General features: G+C 36.7%; 1 protein-coding gene and 1 pseudogene across 2 annotated transcripts in view; one reads left to right on the top strand and one right to left on the bottom strand.

Moving 5' to 3' along the window:
* Positions 1–18,616, bottom strand: part of March1 (membrane associated ring-CH-type finger 1) — an 817,915-nt gene that overhangs the window by 644,614 nt on the left and 154,685 nt on the right. The gene's annotated exons all lie outside the window — the stretch shown is intronic.
* Positions 5,284–5,909, top strand: LOC101982444 (annotated as a pseudogene).

Below are 18,616 nucleotides of genomic sequence, written 5' to 3'. Positions count from 1 at the left end.
GGGAAGTGATGTGGGAGTGTCATATATCAATCTGTTGATTTCATTGGTTAAGCAATAAAGAAACTGCTTGGCCCTGATAGGTTAAAACATAGGTGGGAGGAGTAAATAGAACAAAATGCTGGGAGGAAGAGGAAGTGAGCTCAGAAACCATGCAGCTCCTCTCAGAGACTCCATGCTCCCCTCTCCCGGGTAGACGCGATAGCTCTGCTCTCTGAAGCAGACATGATGGAGCAAGCCGCTAGGTCAGACATGCTGAATCTTTCCCAGTAAAAACGGTGGTCACAGATTATTAGAGGTAGGTTGATTGGGATATCAGAATTAGCCAGTAAGGGCTAGACTAAAGGGCCAAGCAGTGTTTAAATGAATACAGTTTGTGTGTTGTTATTTCAGGCATAAGTTAGCAGGCTGCCTGGGTGCTGGGGTGCAGCCCTGCCACTCCTTATTACAACAGAGTCTTCGTCCAGGGATGGATGGAGATAGAGACAAATTCTGTCATCAGAGCAACGGACTGAGCTCCCAAGGTCCAGTTGAAGAGCAGAAGGAGGGAGAAGATGAGCAAGGAAGTCTGGACTACAAGGGGTTGGTCCACCCACTGAAACAGTGTGCCTGTTCTAATGGGAGTTCACCAAAGCCAGCTGGACCAGGACTGAATGAGCATGCAATCAAACCGGACTCTTTGAATGTGGCTGAAAATGGGGGCTGCTTTTTGGGACCCTAGTCTATTTGTCTATTTGGATGCAAAGCTTCCTAGAACTGGATGGGAGGGGGGGCTTGGACTTCCCACCGGGCAGGGTTCTCTGCCCTCTCTTAAGGAGGGAGGGGGAGTGAGGAGGGTGAGTAGGGGAATGGGAGGAGGGGAGAAAGTGTAAAATTTTTTGAATTGAAAAAAAACTACAGATATCAGAAGCCACATGTAATTTAGAGCATCCATGACTATGATGATGTGCGGTCACTTGTCCACTTGCTATTAGCTAGAATTCATCCCTTTCAAGTCAGTTTTCTTATCTCAAAAGCCTGAAACTCATATTAGCTATACTCCCTAGACCATCTCCCTTTATGTCTATTGGTTTTCTAATAATGTGAAGATTGAAAAGGAAGTAGTAGAAGAGGAAAAGTAGGGTCTTGTCTCATATTGCTTGTAGAATATTTCTAGCAGCAAGGTTGCCAACTGTATATGTGGCCAGAGACTCCAGTTGTCTTCATTATTTCTATAACCACCAGTGGATAAGGGCATCACAAAGCCAAAAGGACAGCTGTGAATTCTTTTTGGTCCTTGATTTTATCACCCTTTCCTTTTTATTCCATCAGGATTAAAGGAGTATCCAGGGATTAGAGGGACAGCTCCCTAGTTAAGAGCACTTGTTGCTCTTCCAGGGGATGAAACTTTCGTTGCCAACATCCATTCAGGCATCCCCCAAGTGTTTGTAACTCCAGTCCCTCTTTTGTCTCCTTGGATACCCCCACACATGTGGCATATACACACATAGACATACACAAAGCACAAATAAACTCTTAATTTAAAAAAAAGTTTTTTCCAACAGTCTTTTGTATTAACTTCCTTCTGTTGTCAGTCTGTGAAAACCACCAAAGAAGTGTTCTATATTTGTTTGACAGGTTTTAAGATGATTGTGGTCTTTCTGGAAGGCAGATGATTGACACAAGCAGAGTATTATTCAAAAAAGTTTACTCCATACCATAAGGGAGAAGAAAAGACATGAGTAGCTTACCCGTGTTAAAGTAACACCATCAGTACAACAGAGACTGAGCGTGGCAACCTCCATGCCACAGATTAAACCTCTACTTGCTTTCTAACTGGGTTAGATTGGAGACTTCTGTTGCAGATGGAGTCTTTGTTCATGACTCTCGCTGTTATGCTTCATCATTTACGTGCTAATGGGGAGACAATAGAAGGCAATGTGGGGAAAGAACGTGACTAAGGTATATTAAATATATGTATGAAGAGTAAGGATGAAACTCATTATTTTATAAAATTAGTTCATGCTGTAAACTATAAATCTAGTAAAAATCAGATAGAAATGGAGAAAAATAAGATTTCTGTGAGTTGTCATTTCCATACAAGGCTCTTATCATCTATGAGAACACTGAGGATTCAATTTGGTTTGTGGTCATTGGCATAGTAACTGTCTCCAAGGAGACAGTTAACCTAAACTGGCATCCTGTGTCTCTGAAGAAAGATGTGTCGGCAAGGCCATGGGCACTTGATCTCAGAAAAGCGGTTCCTGCCCCTGCCCCACTTCTCACAGCACCTTCTCTGGGATAACACCTTCTGAAGCAAGGCTGGCAGCTGGTTCATTTGTTCAAAATTTCCTTAAAAATACATCTTTTAGAAGAACTGTCAGATCGCCAAAGGAAGAAAAAGACACACGCAGTTACAGCTCTTTATCCTAAATGTCTCAGAAAACACCATTGTTAAACATCCCTTTGAATCTGAAAGTCTCATTAATACTCATTAAATCTCCTGATTTAAGGTGAAAGGGTTTGTGGTTCTAATAAAGAGCAAGGAGGGGGAGAAAGCTTGCTTTACAGGACTGGCAGCAGATTGAAAAAATAATTATCTGAACATTTAATTACTTGGAACTCAATTGCTAAAAAGGAATGATCAAGTTTAGTTAATTTTTCTATTAATAAAACAGTCATTTCTTGCATTAGATTAATTAACTGATCAAGAAAAATATTTCAATTTTCATTATCCTGAGCTTAAGGCAGAGCTTCTCCTCTCCTGCTACACGTTTAGAAATATAAAGGGTTCCCCTATGGCCTGGAGGTATCTCATTTCGGGAAGAACTACATTCCAGTCAGCTCTGGGAGGGTCTTTGTGGCTGTGTAGATAGATAATCCCTGACATATAAAAGGTAAGCATGTGTGCCTTTCTTGTGATCTGCCAATGTCAATAACTGTTCTATCACAAAAATACTTCAGTTTTTAAACACATGATTGTAAATAACTAACCATGTTCACATAAATAGCTCACAGAAGTCCTATAGGATATGCTTTTTAACTTGCCTAGCAGTATGGAAATAAATACAGCAGGAAAACCACAGACCCAGGGTGATTAGTGATCAAATGGACCCTATAGAGCAAGCACATTTTCTTTCCCTGTATTACCTACAATCAAATATCCCAGGTGCCTTGCTTACCAATAATTCTATTTTTGTTTGTTTGTTTATTTATTTATTTTGGATTTTCGAGACAGGGTTTCTCCTTAGCTTTTGGTTCCTGTCCTGGAACTAGCTCTTGTAGTCCAGGCTGGCCTCAAACTCACAGAGGTCCACCTGCCTCTGCCTCCTACCAATAATTCTATTATGTTGAGTGAAATTCACCTTGGAGAAAACAATACTATTTATATTATATATGGTAGATATATACATTATAATATAAGGAATATGTTATATGCTATCATGTATATATTATACTTTATATACTATAATGGAGTTGTAACTCATTTTTTATTAGTTTTTTTTATCTTGATATTTTCAATCAACCATATTGGATGAGAGTTTGGGACAATTATCACGATCATATAATTAATTAGCTGAGATTTTTGTGTAAACTTAGAATAAGTTAAAATACAACTTCATCTAAAAGCAAAAATTTTAGGACATTTGTCAAGACAACAATCAAAACATATTCTCCACATCCATGCTTTTACCTACCCATCAAAAGCTAAAAATTGAAAGCTATGTCTAAGTTTTGTGTACAATTCATGGTATTCCTATTAGAAGCTAAGGATTGATAATGGGCTTGTTATAAAGCAAAGGTACATTAACAAATAAGATGACACCTGTCTCTTCAGCTACTAGTTACTTTGTATCTCATTTTCAAAATTAATTCTCAAAATCAAAAACATTTTCCATCTTTAGCTTAAAGCCAAAAACATTTACATTGAATTATTCTTCAAGCCAATGTGGTAATGTGTCATATAAAATATATCTATTATTTGAATCATAACCATAAGGAGTCAATTTAATATGAAACCTGAAATCCAAGTGTGCTTTACAATGGTGTTAGGTCTTTTATTTTATGAGTTTCAGAATTATTGATCACCTAGTACACTGACCTGATACCACTGTTCTACTATTAGCACATTCAGCAATGCCTGCATAGCTCAGGGACGAATTAGGAAGAGCTGCCAATCCTTGAAGGATGCTGTTTTAAAATTCAGTACCTCTACTTTTTATTAAATGTCAGCAACTGTATCCTCAATAAATTTAGTTAAAATTCAGAAAATATTACGGACATATATCTCTATGTGTATACATATATGTATAAATTCACATTTGTGTGCATACATGTTCGTGTGTGTGGCTATACATGTCAAAGTGTGTGTACTTAGGAGGGTTAGATGTCATCCTCAGGTGTTTTCCTCAATCACTGTCTTATTCTTTGAGGCCGAATCTGTTCATTAACTTCAGCTCATTGTTTTGGCCAGACCAGCTAGTCAGTGACCTCCAGCTCCCTGCCTGTCTCCATCTCTCCAGGACCAGGGTTACAGGTGCTCATCACCTGCACTCAGATTTATACATGCATTTTGGATATCTGAAGTCAGATCCTCAAGCTTTATGGCAAGCACTTTATCCACATACCCAACTCTCCAGACCAGTGTATGTTTGCAAATGGTATCCCAGATCATATTTAATGAGTTTAGTCAAGAACTACATGCATCCCTAAGAGAATATACTTGTGATTGACTTCATAGTCACATACTTGACTCAAACTCTAGACCCAGACACTGGGGTTTAAATTACTTAACAGAATTCTGTTCAGAAGAAATGTTGCCAAAAGTAGTGTTACTGCTGCCTAAGACAATTGCCAGCTTATAGGTAGCTCACTCAGTAATTGCATCTCAATGTTTTGTTCACACCTTTCCAAATGGATTGTTTGAATACACATTTCTCACATGTAATTCAAATCAGGTTTAACATCTTATCTGTTCCTACTCTACTACTGATTTTAATATATAATGAAATAAATCCATAATAATTAATAACTTATTAATACACGATTCATTTTTATGCAATTATATTTTTAACTTTAAAGAACTTGGATTTTCTTAAAGGTACTAAAAACTTTTAATGTTATATATTAATAGTCCACAATCCAATAACATAAATAAAATGTAAATTTATTTAACAAAATAAAATGTCAACGAACACTGAATAATGCACATGAAGGACGTTTTATGCCTTTAAATATACTTTTTCAGTGTGTTTCTTGGTGGTGCAGGAAGCTGTAGGCCAGAGCCCTGGCCCTCCCACTGCCGATATGAACTCTGTCCCTTTCTTATTGTTCAAATGCCTCCACCGGAACTTTAAGAAGCCACCCTGGGGGTACATGGCATCAGCCATGATGATGTATGACCTGGTGGTAGTGTCTTAATTCCTTATTACCAAGGAATAATTTTTTTGTTATTGTTGAAACTCCATGTGTTGGCTCAATGACTAATGAGCATGCCTACCAGAGACCAGTAGCTTTCTTAACTTAGAGTCAATGGGCAGAATATTATGAAAAGACTTGCATCTACCTTCCTGTTAATAAATGGAAGATTAGATTAGATTTTTTTTTTGTTTGCTTGTTTTTTGTTTTTGTTTTTTGAGACAGGGTTTCTCTGTGGCTTTGGAGCCTGTCCTGGAACTAGCTCTGTAGACCAGGCTGGTCTCGAACTCACAGAGATCCGCCTGCCTCTGTCTCCCGAGTGCTGGGATTAAAGGCGTGCGCCACCATCGCCTGGCCTTGAAGATTAGATTTTATAATCCTGGACTGATCCAGTGCACCAAACATTCAAAAACTCAATAGGTTACTTCTTCTCTTCATTGGCTTTGCTCCTGCTGAGTTTCTTCATGGCTAGAGTATTCGTGGGAATGAAATTGTCTGGTTACCTGACATGCTAGTGCCTTTTAAGAAGAAATCAGTGGATCCCAGATTGGGTCCTGATAATGGAATTTTAAAGGCTGACCTACTCCCTTGGGCAATGTGGAAAAGAATGAAGAATAAGTTGGTGCAGCGGTGAGTCACACCCAAGCAAGGAATGAAAGGTCAGACTAGAATTCATGGTTTTGGAGACAAGTTCATTACAGGATTTTTTTTTCTGGTGACCTATTCTGATGAACCATTTTTGTTATGTGGCATTTTCTTCTTAGTTTTTTAATTTCTTAAAGAAAATATACTCCATTTTGAAAATTTTAGTATTGAGTAAAGTGATTATTTTTTACAAAACAATTCTCTCTGATTAGAGTAAGGGAAAATAGACTAAACAGTCAAAGTTGATTTTATTAAGTATTTTTTAAAGAAAATGTACTACTGTTTGAGAGGACCCAAGTTCAATGCCAAGGGACCAATTCAGATGACTCACAAAAAATTTTACCCGAACATACAGTAAATCCAATAGCCCTACCTTTCGTGGGCACCCATATTTATTTTTATATACTCCAACACACACACACACACACACACACACACACACACACACACAAACACACACACTTAAAAATAAAATAAATCTTAAAGAAATGGAATGTATGTTTCATAATTTAAGATATACCAGTACATGTTACTGGATTTCTTGCACTGTATTTTGATAAGCAAGAGTCACTACAGACATTCTGAATACTCATTGACAGCTATATAGTTCTTGGTAGTAAGGGTCCCACATCCACTGCAACAGCTCTGTGGAACACATGAGAATAAGCTGATTCTTTATACTGCTCAATTTACAGGAGTAGGTGACTAGAGCACTGTCTGGTCTTTCAGAGGACCACAGGCTGGATTCTCAATACTTGCATAATGACTCACAACCATCTGTCACTTCAATTTCAGAGAATCAGACATTGTCTTCTAGCCTCTATGAGCACTGCATACATGTGCTGTACAGACATACATGTAGACAATGAACCTATACACATTAGGTTATAAAAAACACATAAATAAAAAGTGGCTTCATTTTTCATATGGAAATACAAGGATAGTACTAATGTTGGTATATATATATATATATATATATATATATATATATACCAACCACATGATTCAGGCTAAATGCCATTGGTCAGAATATAGCACATGCAGATTTCTAAACAAATCACTGGCCATTTTGATTTGACTACTCCAAGACACACTTTTTAAATTCCATGGGTATCTGTCAGTGCCTAGAGAAGTTCAGGTTTAAAAAAAAATCAGGTTAGAGCTGATGGTGAAAGATGATAGAAAGGTTATGGTAGGTATTTCCCACAAAGTTCACATCTGACTATTGCTTAAAAAGCTAGAAGATTTGGAGCTTTATGTAGGTATGTTTTGAGTTAATGTAATGCATGAGGTAAGTGTACTTTGTTAATACATTCTCCCTGGAGGGATAAAGAAAGAGTATTTGCTGTCACTGTGTTTTATAAATGTATGTTTGAATATCATCTGTCAACACCTTTATTTTCTTTAGAACAACAGTTGGTATTTTTAGCACTTTAGATTTTAAGTCAATATGTATTTTTATCTCCTTCTGCCTTCCTGTTTATTTTATTCTGCTTTTATACTGTGTCTGTATGAGATTCATTTATGAGAAGTAACTCAAAAGTTATCACCAAGGAAACTAGAGAGATGGTTCAGAAGTCAAGAGCACTTAATGCTCTTTGAGAGGACCTGGGTTCAGTTCGAAGCATCTATATATGAGATTACACAACCACTTGTAATTCAAGGAATCCAGTGCCCTATCAATTACACACCTGCACATACATGGTGCACATAAACACATATACATATGCATCAAACAAATAAATCGTTTTAAGGAATCATCAAATAAGGTGGTTCATGCATGTGAAATATGTTTCATATATACCAGGAAGGAGAGCATAGCAGGCCAAAATGAAACTAACTCTGTAAAAGGAAAAAGAGCCTCCCATGCATACATTAAAGGATATCAGTGCATATGCATATAACATATAGTCCCTAAGACTTTGTTAGGCTTTGTAGCATTTTTCACAGGCTATTCTACAGTGTTCCAAATATTAAAAACAGGGAGGGAGAGAGAGAGAGAGAGAGAGAGAGAGAGAGAGAGAGAGAGAGAGAGAGAGAGAGGAAAATAATAAGAGAGAAGGGAATAGGAGGGGCAGAGAACTCATATACAACAAATATCTAAGACAATAAACTTGAGAAGGTTGTGGATTTTGCTGATAGTTTTACTAATGAGGAATAATAATGGTTATTGTTATACTCAGAGCAATATCTGAACTATGTGATAGCTAACATATAAAAAATAAATAAGATGTGAGTAGAGATCTCTCATAATGAGTGTTGATGAGTTGAAATAATCACAAAGTTTGAAAATACAAAATAATGAGAGCAAGTGTCTATTTAAAGCTATACTGTTTCATTCTGAACCAGACAGTGTAGGGAAGGAAGAAACTAGAAGTTATCATGGAAACAGATAGAGGTGATGGATGGCACTAGGTGATAGAGTGCTAGATTCATATTATCCAGACCAATAGACAGACAATCAGCTAGAGATTGATGGATAGATAGATAGGTATGTAGTAGGTAAATGGTAGATAGTTATGTATAGTTAGATAGATGATAGATAGATAGATAGATAGATAGATAGATAGATAGATAGATAGATGATAGATGATAGATGATAGATAGACAGATAGATAGACAGAAAGAAAATAGACAAAGAGATAGATTATAATATATGGTAAAAAGAATGACTGTTGCTGGTAAAATTTTAGGACTCACACATTTAAAATACACCAGAAAGTCAGATGATTAAATAACAAGTGCAATGACATAAATACATTCACAAAACAAGTGAGAAATATTAACCAAACTAAGTTTTATGCATTTCATGCCCTGAATATCAGGGAAACAAAAACAAAAAAAGCTGACAGACTGTCATTATGTTTACACAGCTCATTTAATAATGTAATATATAATTAAAAATGCAGATTAATATTCACCCGTAATAGCCAAACTTATAGTCATGTTAGGTTTTCTAGATATAGAAAGATATATTTCAGACAGTTATTCTTCAAACATTTCCAAAACCTACAGTATATGACACTTAAAAGGTTTTAATAAGTTAGACTATTCATGACAGTGAGACAAGTCTGCTCCCAGCCAACATAGTCTAAGAAAGATAATAGGCATTGAAGAAACTCTGAAGCTTGTTTTGTTTATGGCAAAAGCTAGTCATATGGGCAAAGAAACTGCCCTTGCCACAATTCCTGACAGTTACTGTCCAAACTGAACCAGCAGGACACAAGAAAGGCAACTGCTGCACTTTACCAAGACAGGGTATGACTGTCCTGCAAAATTCCTTGCTTCACAAAACAGTCAGACAGATATGCTAGGCCTGTAGGCCAAAGATGAAGCCCCAATATTACAGAGTAACCTTGAGTGAGTAACCCTGAATGACTATCCAGGCAGCCAGCTGTTTCTGTCATCCCTTACATTTTTGGAAGTCGCTTGCTTGCACTTCCTACTTATTCAGGTAATATTTCCTTCTCTGGTCTTTGATGGAGTGAAGACCAAATAATTATAGTTTTTCTTAATTATGATAAAGGATAAATTAGATATCTAATTTAAACTTTAAATTCACCAAGAAAGAATAGATAATTATGTATTTTCTCTATTTTTTCAAATATAATAGACTAGATATTATAACTTATATATTCTTACCTGGTAGCTGTTTTATTATATATAATTTTACTATATTAAAGTTAAAGCTTTCCCTTTTATTAAACAGAAAGGGGGAAATGCTATGAGATGCCTCTGTATATTGTAAATATATATTGTTCCCATTGGTTAATGATAAAAGCTGTTGATGAATAATAGGTAGGCAGGATAGGGTTAGGCAGAACAATCAAAGTGAGGATTTGGATGATGAGGGTCAGAGTCAAGGGAGACATGAACAACTGCCCAAAAAAAAACATGCCAGAAGACCTGTAAAAGGCACAGCCATGTGGCGATACATAGATTAATAGAAATGGGTGAATTTACATGTAAGAGCTAGTTAGTAATAAGTCTGAACTATAGGAAAACCACTTTTAATTAATGTAAATATCTGTGTGATTATTTGGGACCTTGCTGTTGGGACACAAAAGTACAGCCTCCATTTGCAGGTTTCATTTCAATCACACCAAGTTTAAATTCCTTATCAATTAAAATTCTGTTACCCCTTTGTAAAGGATAAATTTATAAGCATTTCTCACAAACATATTATCCTTATCTCAAATTCATTCTACCTTGTCAATATGTTCTGAAAGACAAATTTATAAAATGGAATAATGTTAAATTTACTCAAATAATTTTGTCAAATACCTATTCTTTTTGCCTATGATATTCAAATTACCTCAAATCCCGTGACAAAACTGATATCACTGCATTGAGTTCTTGTACTGTGGGGAAGGCTTTTTTTATGGTAATTTTGTTTTGAGTTTTGTTTGTTTGTTATTTAGCTCTGGGGAGTTTGGGCTCTTTTCTCATCTTTTTCTTTTGATAAGTAAATTAAATTGGATAAACAAGACAAATATAAAAATTATACTTTGTCTTTGATTTACAGGTACCCCTGCAGCACTAAATATATCAACTTAAAAAGTGTTTTTTAACTTAAAAGTATTTATTCTTCATGCCTTATAGGAGTTATTCAACCTCATACACGTTTATTTAACTCCATGTTAGAATGGTTTCAATATTTGAGAAAAAGAACAAACATAGGAGAGACTGTGAAGAAACCAGAATGCTCACACAGGAAGAACAGGAAATGAAATAGCACAACCATGGTAAAGCCAGCACTTGTCAGTCTACCACACTTTCAATATATTTCTGCTTCTTCACCGGATTTGCTGAGAATAACTGGATTTCTTACCACTGGCTTCATAAATGACATTTAAGTGTAAATACTCTTTTTTTAGCATTAGTTTCCTTATCCTAAATTGAATTTAGAGTAACTCCATCTTGCAGAGAAGTAACTGATGGCAATATTCTTAGTACATAATGATGGCAAATTACAACAGGAGGAGGAGTTGTATAGTATAAGTGGCTATGCAGTCAACAGTACATAATGGATTTTGTACAGTCAGCTCATCTCCACCCTTTCATGATCTTAAATTCTATAACTATCCTTTGCCAAGAGTTTGAGAAGACACTTCCTTATGGTATGATAGAAAGGCGAGATAGTGTGACTATCACATCTTATATCATATATCACATGTCATCTATTCGTGTTGCACGTAATGAGACACATGACAGAAAGGATGATGTATTGTGGTGATTGAAGATGAGGACTCCTGGGTGTGTCTCTTTATTGCCTTGTAGAAATGTAATCTTGTATAAGTCACTTAATCTTCCTGTAGAACAGCGTTCTTATTTGGAAAATAGAAACATTGAGGGCATTTGAATTATGGATGGGTTTTATGGTTAAATTACAGGGTAGAAAATACTTGTTTTCTTTTTTAGAAAAGGTATTTTATTTTGCTCTTGTATGTGTTGTTAGTCTTTGTATGTGTATGTTTGCACATATGTACTGTGGCCAGATAGGCCTGAAGAGGGTGTCATAGCCCCTGGGGATGTACTTAGAAGAGGTTGTGAACCACTCAATGTTGTGCTGAGAGGCAAACTTAGGTGTTCTAGAAGAGCAGCAAGTACTGTTAACTACCTAGCCATCTCTTCATCCCTGTCATAATATATACTTTTAACATATATGAATCTCAAGTCATAAGTCCATTGAGTTTATCAGCCCCAAATCTTAACAACTCAAGTAATCTAGATCTCTCTGTGATTATGGTGTGGGTACAGGTTTGCCCATCCTCAATAGAGTGCTGAGCTTCCTTTGCTGTTGCTTCTTTCTATTTATGTGGCCCTATTAACCTAAAAAATCTAAATCTACCATATTAAAGCTGTAGATAGAAAGAAGCCTGTTATTTTCCCTAACTGGACTATGTGGAATATGATAACAAATAGTTTCATCTTTGACTAATTGTGCTTAACAGCTTTTACTTTGCAAAGTTTGTTTAGCAATTAATGTACACTGTGGAGGTTACTAAAAAGTCAAAGATTGAATTAAAATCAAAGTTATTGGGTTTAGGACTAAAAAAAGTCTTTTTTTTTTTTTACCTTAATACATCTGTTAGGAGTGAGTTCGGAATGCATATTTCATTTTTTACATTTTTAAGGATCAAAATATAAACATTGGAGATAATTATGGCACTTAACAATATTAAATTGACTGGATATAATTTTATTTTCTAGTCCTATTGATGGAGATTTCTTGAAAATTTTTAGTGTGAACAGTGGATAAAAATTTATTGTTTTTTTCAAGAGAAAACAATTGTTTCTGGGGTTATTAATCTAAATGACAATTTTAATAATGGGAAGAGAGAGGAGAGATAAAATAAAGATGGGAGAATACAGCATCATAGCCCCATGATAATCAGTATGTAAAGAAATGTGGTGATTATGTCAGGGAAATAAGTAGGTTCAGGAAAGAAAAAACCTCAGATTTAAGGGATTTGTTAAGGGGAGGGCATCTTGTTCACTGGGGAAATATGAACATAAAAAAGATGATGAAGAATTAGCTTTCTAATTAAGAAGAGGGTCTAATATACCCTGAAAAGTAGCGTGATAATCATTTCATTCTTCTGCAGCAGTCTCTCACGTGAATGAAGAGGTATAAGGAACGGACTCGATTCCGAAATCTTATAGTTTGTTTGTTTGTTTTTCACATGAACTAACTTCTCAGTCTCATTCATGAGAAAGGTTGTGTCCTCTTGCGAACACAATGCCTCCTAACACCTTTTCACTGAGGACTTTCAAGAAGAGTTTTGGAGCCGGGCGGTGGTGGCTCACGCCTTTAATCCCAGCACTTGGGAGGCAGAGGCAGGCGGATCTCTGTGAGTTCGAGACTAGCCTGGTCTACAGAGCGAGTTCCAGGACAGGCTCCAAAGCCACAGAGAAACCCTGTCTCGAAAAACCAAAAAAAAAAAAAAGAAGAGTTTTGGAGGGGAGAACCCTCCTTCAAACCAATGCAGCAGCCCTTACTCAGAGACAGTAGTGTTGATAATTCTCCCTTCAAGATGTAAGGCTGATTACCTTCCCCTTGAATGGGACTATATATAATGTTTCAAGATAAGGTGGAGGTGTTGGTTGCAGTTTCTGCAACTAGTTACAGAAGACAACACTTTTGTAGCTTCCTTGTATGCTCCAGCTCTAGATTCCCCATCCTGGGGAAAGTTAATGCCAAGTCATAACCATCATTAAAGTAAGATACAGAAGCTAGAGGCTAATAGCCAGAGGTAAAATGATCCTTCAGAAAAGGGGAACCTAACCTCAGTTTACTGCATAAATATACACCATGCCTGGGGGCATTTGCACTCAAAGTGCTTAGCAAGAACCATCCCCTAAGGTACCCCTGAATTATTTTAATTGCTAAATTGCTTTAAAGCAGTAAATGGTATATGTCAATACTGCATATTTTGGTAAAATGTGTTTAAATTAAATTTGTTTTTTATGTCCATTATAATGAATTGTGAGTAAATGGTGAATAATTCATTAAAATACTTTTAGTGTTAAAATTTCATGATTCCTGGAACATTAGAGTAATCCTGAAAGCATTTCTTCATAAAAAATCTGCTAACACCACACATATAAAAATAGGTATAATTCTAAGCTCTGGTCTCAACATGAACTTCAAAAGTGAATGTGTGTGCACATGTGTGTGTATGCCACACGCACATACATGTGCATGTGACATACATACACAAAAACTTATCTTTTTAATTAGGCAGATATGTGGTGGGGGAAAGGAGCACATTAAAGTGTTTGACACGCACACATTCCTAACAGGGAGAATATAACTAAATGATAAATGGGTATAGACAATTTGATATGAAATGGAACACGAAGAGCTAAGATTAGAAGTTCATTTAGAACAGGATGCACTTTCTAAACCCAAATCATACATAAATAATCATCATTAAACTATAAATAATATGTTCCTTCTATAATATTAGAATTTTCTCTGAAACTCTAATATTATAGGTCAGAGTCAATGCCAAATGTTAGTAATGTATTTTTACAGGAGAATAAGTTCTTAAATCTATTACCAACTCTGTTTTCAGGACCTTATGACTGATTATTGACAGATTACATGCTTATCCCTTGTCATACCATCAATAAATGTCACAAGTCAATTCCACTTGATCTTAGCCAAAAGGCCGAGAAGCACTACGAATCAATTCCGATAAAGAGAATATTAAATTCTTAGTGGTATGACTGACCAGCAAGAAATTTTAAAAATAATCCACAATATTGTTTCATTTGCATATCTGGTCTTAACCAAAGACAGCAACCACTCACATAGTGAGTTTGATTAGCTCACAAAGAACAAAGTCAGCACTAATTTAAGAAAAACCTAATTTTAATCAAGCAACATCATTTTGATTCATCATCTTTTGGTCCTAATCACAACCTTCACTTGAATGTTGAGTAAAAATGATTGCTAATTTTGAAGGTTAATATAAAAAGCTATCATTCTACATTTATGTCCATTGCTATAAAAACACACTTTGTCATAATGATTAAATATTATTCTGAGTACTCCAGCTGATATCTGTGTGATTATAAGGTCATATAATACCCATAATGACAATAGAATTGATGAAGTCAAGGATCCACTATAAAATGACTATAAAATTAAAAAGAGCAGTATAAAACAGATCAGACTCAGAAATATTAAGATAATGAATGACACCAATAATCAGCAATACAAATATCTGCCTCAGACCCTGAAGGTTAGAAGTACTATTTCTGATCCACAAACTTGTCTTGGCCTATATATATATTGCTACCAATTTATATACAGATCATGACAACTCTGAGTTTACCATGTGGTTATTCCACTGAGCCATGAAAGCTATGCTTAGCTTATTTAATTAAAATCCTTAGATCGAATGACATATCAGAACTATGACATGTTATATAATATAGTAAAATAGTATATAGTATAAGCTATCATTGTATGATTGATAAAAAAACTATTAGCACAATCTTTTTTTTTTTTGGTTTTTCGAGACAGGGTTTCTCTGTGGTTTCGGAGCCTGTCCTGGAACTAGGTCGTGTAGACCAGGCTGGTCTCGAACTCACAGAGATCCGCCTGCCTCTGCCTCCCGAGTGCTGGGATTAAAGGCGTGCGCCACCACCGCCCGTATTAGCACAATCTTATATGCATATAAGTGTTAACTGTGTGTTCAATTTTAGTAACAAAAGCAACAGCCCAGGTAACGCCATTTTAATCCACCATCTTGGGCTTTGAGGCAGACATTACTTTGGTCTGTTGTAGGCTCACTATCTGGGTGAGTAGATTTGTGCGTGTCATATTTTCCCAGGAAATTTCACACAGCACAATTACCTGATTAAAGGTGTGCAATTTATTTATTCAGAGTATTTAGTTTCTAAAAGCTTTATTATTGCAGAAGCAAAGGCAAAACTGAGAAATATAAAACAATACTATCAACATTCTATTTTAATAATCCATTTACATTTGGACAATTTTTTTTATCTCAGTCAGCTCTCGCTATCCATAGTAGTTCATTTTAAATACAACACTTGCAAACACCGAGTTAACAAATACTGAAGTGCTGGTTAGGTTCCCAGGAGCATAGTGTCACAGTTCTGCCATCAACCAATCAATACAGAACCTGATTCTTTTGTATCTTTTTGTTGAAATATACCTAAGATATGTCAATATAAATTGATGACTTGTTAACATGGACTTTAGAGCCCTATGCACAGATCAAATGTAGACCATCATTTTATTGAGGTGACTGTTTAGTTAGGGTTTCTATTGCTGTGATAAACACTATCACCATAAACAGCTTGGGGAAGAAAGGCTTTATTTCAGCTTACAGCTCTCATGTCACACTCTATTGCTGAGCAAATTAGGGCAGGAGCTCAAACCTTTGGGAAAGTGCTGCTTACAGACCTGTTCTTCAGACTTGCTCAGTGGGCCACCTTATAGCACCCAGGAGCACCAGCCCAGGGATGCTACTACCCACAGTGAGCTGGACCCTACCATCAGACATCCATCAAAAAAAAAAAAAAATTAACACATGCTTTCCCAGAAAGATTACTGTTTGGGTGAAGTTGACATAAAACTAGACAGCATACACCACAACTTTGCTGTGCTTAGAAACATTTGATAATACTATAAAGCTATATAAGTCATCTTAAACCATGGAGTCACCAACCCAACGCACAAAACTGACTAGGATGGCACTAAATGAGCCACAGAATATATATTTGGTCACCAGACACAAGTGTTTTGGCTTGATCTCAACGATGAATGTGTCCAGAAGTAACTCAAGTATTTTGCAACTTTGTGAATATTCACAAATGAGCACTGAAGTGCCAACCAAGTACTGATTTTTGAGGTTACAAATAAATTTTAGCAAGTACTTGAAATTACAAACACAGGATCTAAGAATAATGAGGATTGATTATATGCAGTCCAGGTGATTGATACACCTTATTTAAAACACATTTCAAGCCATGGTTCTAAAATTTACATGCAATAATTTTTCTACGACGTTCTAACAACTGAATATCTGATATATTCCTGACAATGCACCCTCAGTTGGAGCCTTCTTCTATATCATGCCACCCCTCGATCTCTGCACATCAATAAATTCACCTCCACACTCCTGCCTTCAGCCTCTCCTGTGCCTCTTCAGATTTCAAAATCCAAGCACCTCCCTCCGATACAGACAACTCCCACATGTCCAGAGCAGCCTTCTTATAGATCTGCCATGTTCCACCATTTATTTTTATTTTATTTTGTTCTCAATTCTTTTAATAAATCACATGGTCTGGCAGCATGACTTCATTCCCCTATCAGTCTTAATGCTTTTTTAAAAAGCTGGCTATTTCATCCAAAGTCCAGTTAAAAGAACATTCTTTACTGAAAACAGAAACCTGTTCTCTTGGGAAACAAATGGGTTAGTCTTAGATCATGAAGTGGTACAGCTATTGCTTCTGTCCTTCAATTTTTTCCTGTCTTGTGTTGCACTTCATCTCTCTCTTTTAATTCTTATTTCTTGAATTTTATATTTATTTTATATGCATTTCCAAAACCAGGAAGGGTCAATTTGACTAGACCCCACAATTAGAAATATATTTTTATTTCGTGATTTGCTCTGGGAGAGAAAGAGCATGGTAATATCTCAAACAAAAGAATTTAAATAATTCTTCATTTTTTTATCAAAAAAGAATAATATTAATTTCTATTCTACTAATTTTTTTAAAGTGCTCCTCAAAAAGTGTTTCTTGAAACTGAGGATATGCCTCAATATTAGGGCATTTTCCAAACAAAGCGCGGACCCTAAGTTTGACTCCAGCACCACAAAAGTGTGATTTGGGGGCTAGTGAGTTGACTCAGAGAGGGAAGAATTTTCTGTGCATGAGAACTAGAATCTGGACCCCTTTCCCCATGTAGAGTGACCCTGAGGACAGTGTCTCTAAATCCAGAGCTCCTATGGCCATAGGGGCAAAGAGGCATGTGGCAGAGATAGGAGGATCCCAAAGAGCTTGCAAGCCAGGCGCCTTGGTTTACATAGCAGCATCGTGTCCCTTCCTCAGAGAAGGTGAAAGGCCAGGACATCACCCTTCTACCCACCAACATCTGCCAAGGCACATGAGCATCCACACTCAGTCGCTCCTTTCTGTTCTTGAGATAAAACAGAACATGAACAATTGTGGGTTTCAGGCAAGTCGTTTTTCATGGTATTAAAAAGAGGAATTATAGTGTGTGTGTGTGTGTGTGTGTGTGTGTGTGTGTGTGTGTGTGTGTTTGACTATCATCTCTATCAAAAAATGTTGAAAACTATATTGGAAAAAATGGACTACTGATTCATGTGATATATTTTAAGGCACAGTCAAAAAATTTGAAACTGTTGATTTATTTACACATGTAAAACAATAGTTTCTTCTTCAAAGTTAAAGACAGGAAATTCCCAGGAGTCCACAAGGATGACCCCAGCTAGGACCCTAAGCAATAGTGGAGAGGGAACCTGAACTGGCCTTGCCCTGTAGTCAGGTTGATGACTACCTTAATTGTCATCATAGAACTTTCATCCAGCAACTGATGGATCCACAGCAAAACATTGGGCTGAGCTCCCAAAGTCCAGTTGAAGAGAGGGAGGAGCCTTCATTGCCTGCCATGTTCAGAGAGTCCGGTCTCATCCCATGCTTATTCAGTCCCAGTCCAGCTGGCCTTGGCGAGCTCCCAATAGATCAGCTCCACTGTCACAGTGGGTGGGTGCACCCCTCATGGTCCTGACTTCCTTGCTCATGTTCTCCCTCCTTCTGCTCCTCATTTGGACCTTAGGAGCTCAGTCCGGTGCTCCAATTTGGGTCTCTGTTTCTACCTCGATCCATTGCCAGATGAAGGTTCTAAGGTGATATGCAAGATATTCATCAGTATGGCTATAGGCTGATGAGAAGCCAAGGACAATGGCACTGGGTTTCGATCCTACTGCATGAACTGGCTTTGTGGGATCCTAGCCTGTTTGGATGCTCACCTTCCTGGACCTGGATAGAAGTGGGAGGACCTTGGACTTCC

Source organism: Microtus ochrogaster, unplaced genomic scaffold (assembly GCF_000317375.1).
Source record: "Microtus ochrogaster isolate Prairie Vole_2 unplaced genomic scaffold, MicOch1.0 UNK23, whole genome shotgun sequence".
NCBI lineage: Eukaryota > Metazoa > Chordata > Mammalia > Rodentia > Cricetidae > Microtus > Microtus ochrogaster.
Note: the sequence above shows the minus strand (reverse complement) of the source record. Positions and strands in the feature narration are given on the sequence as shown.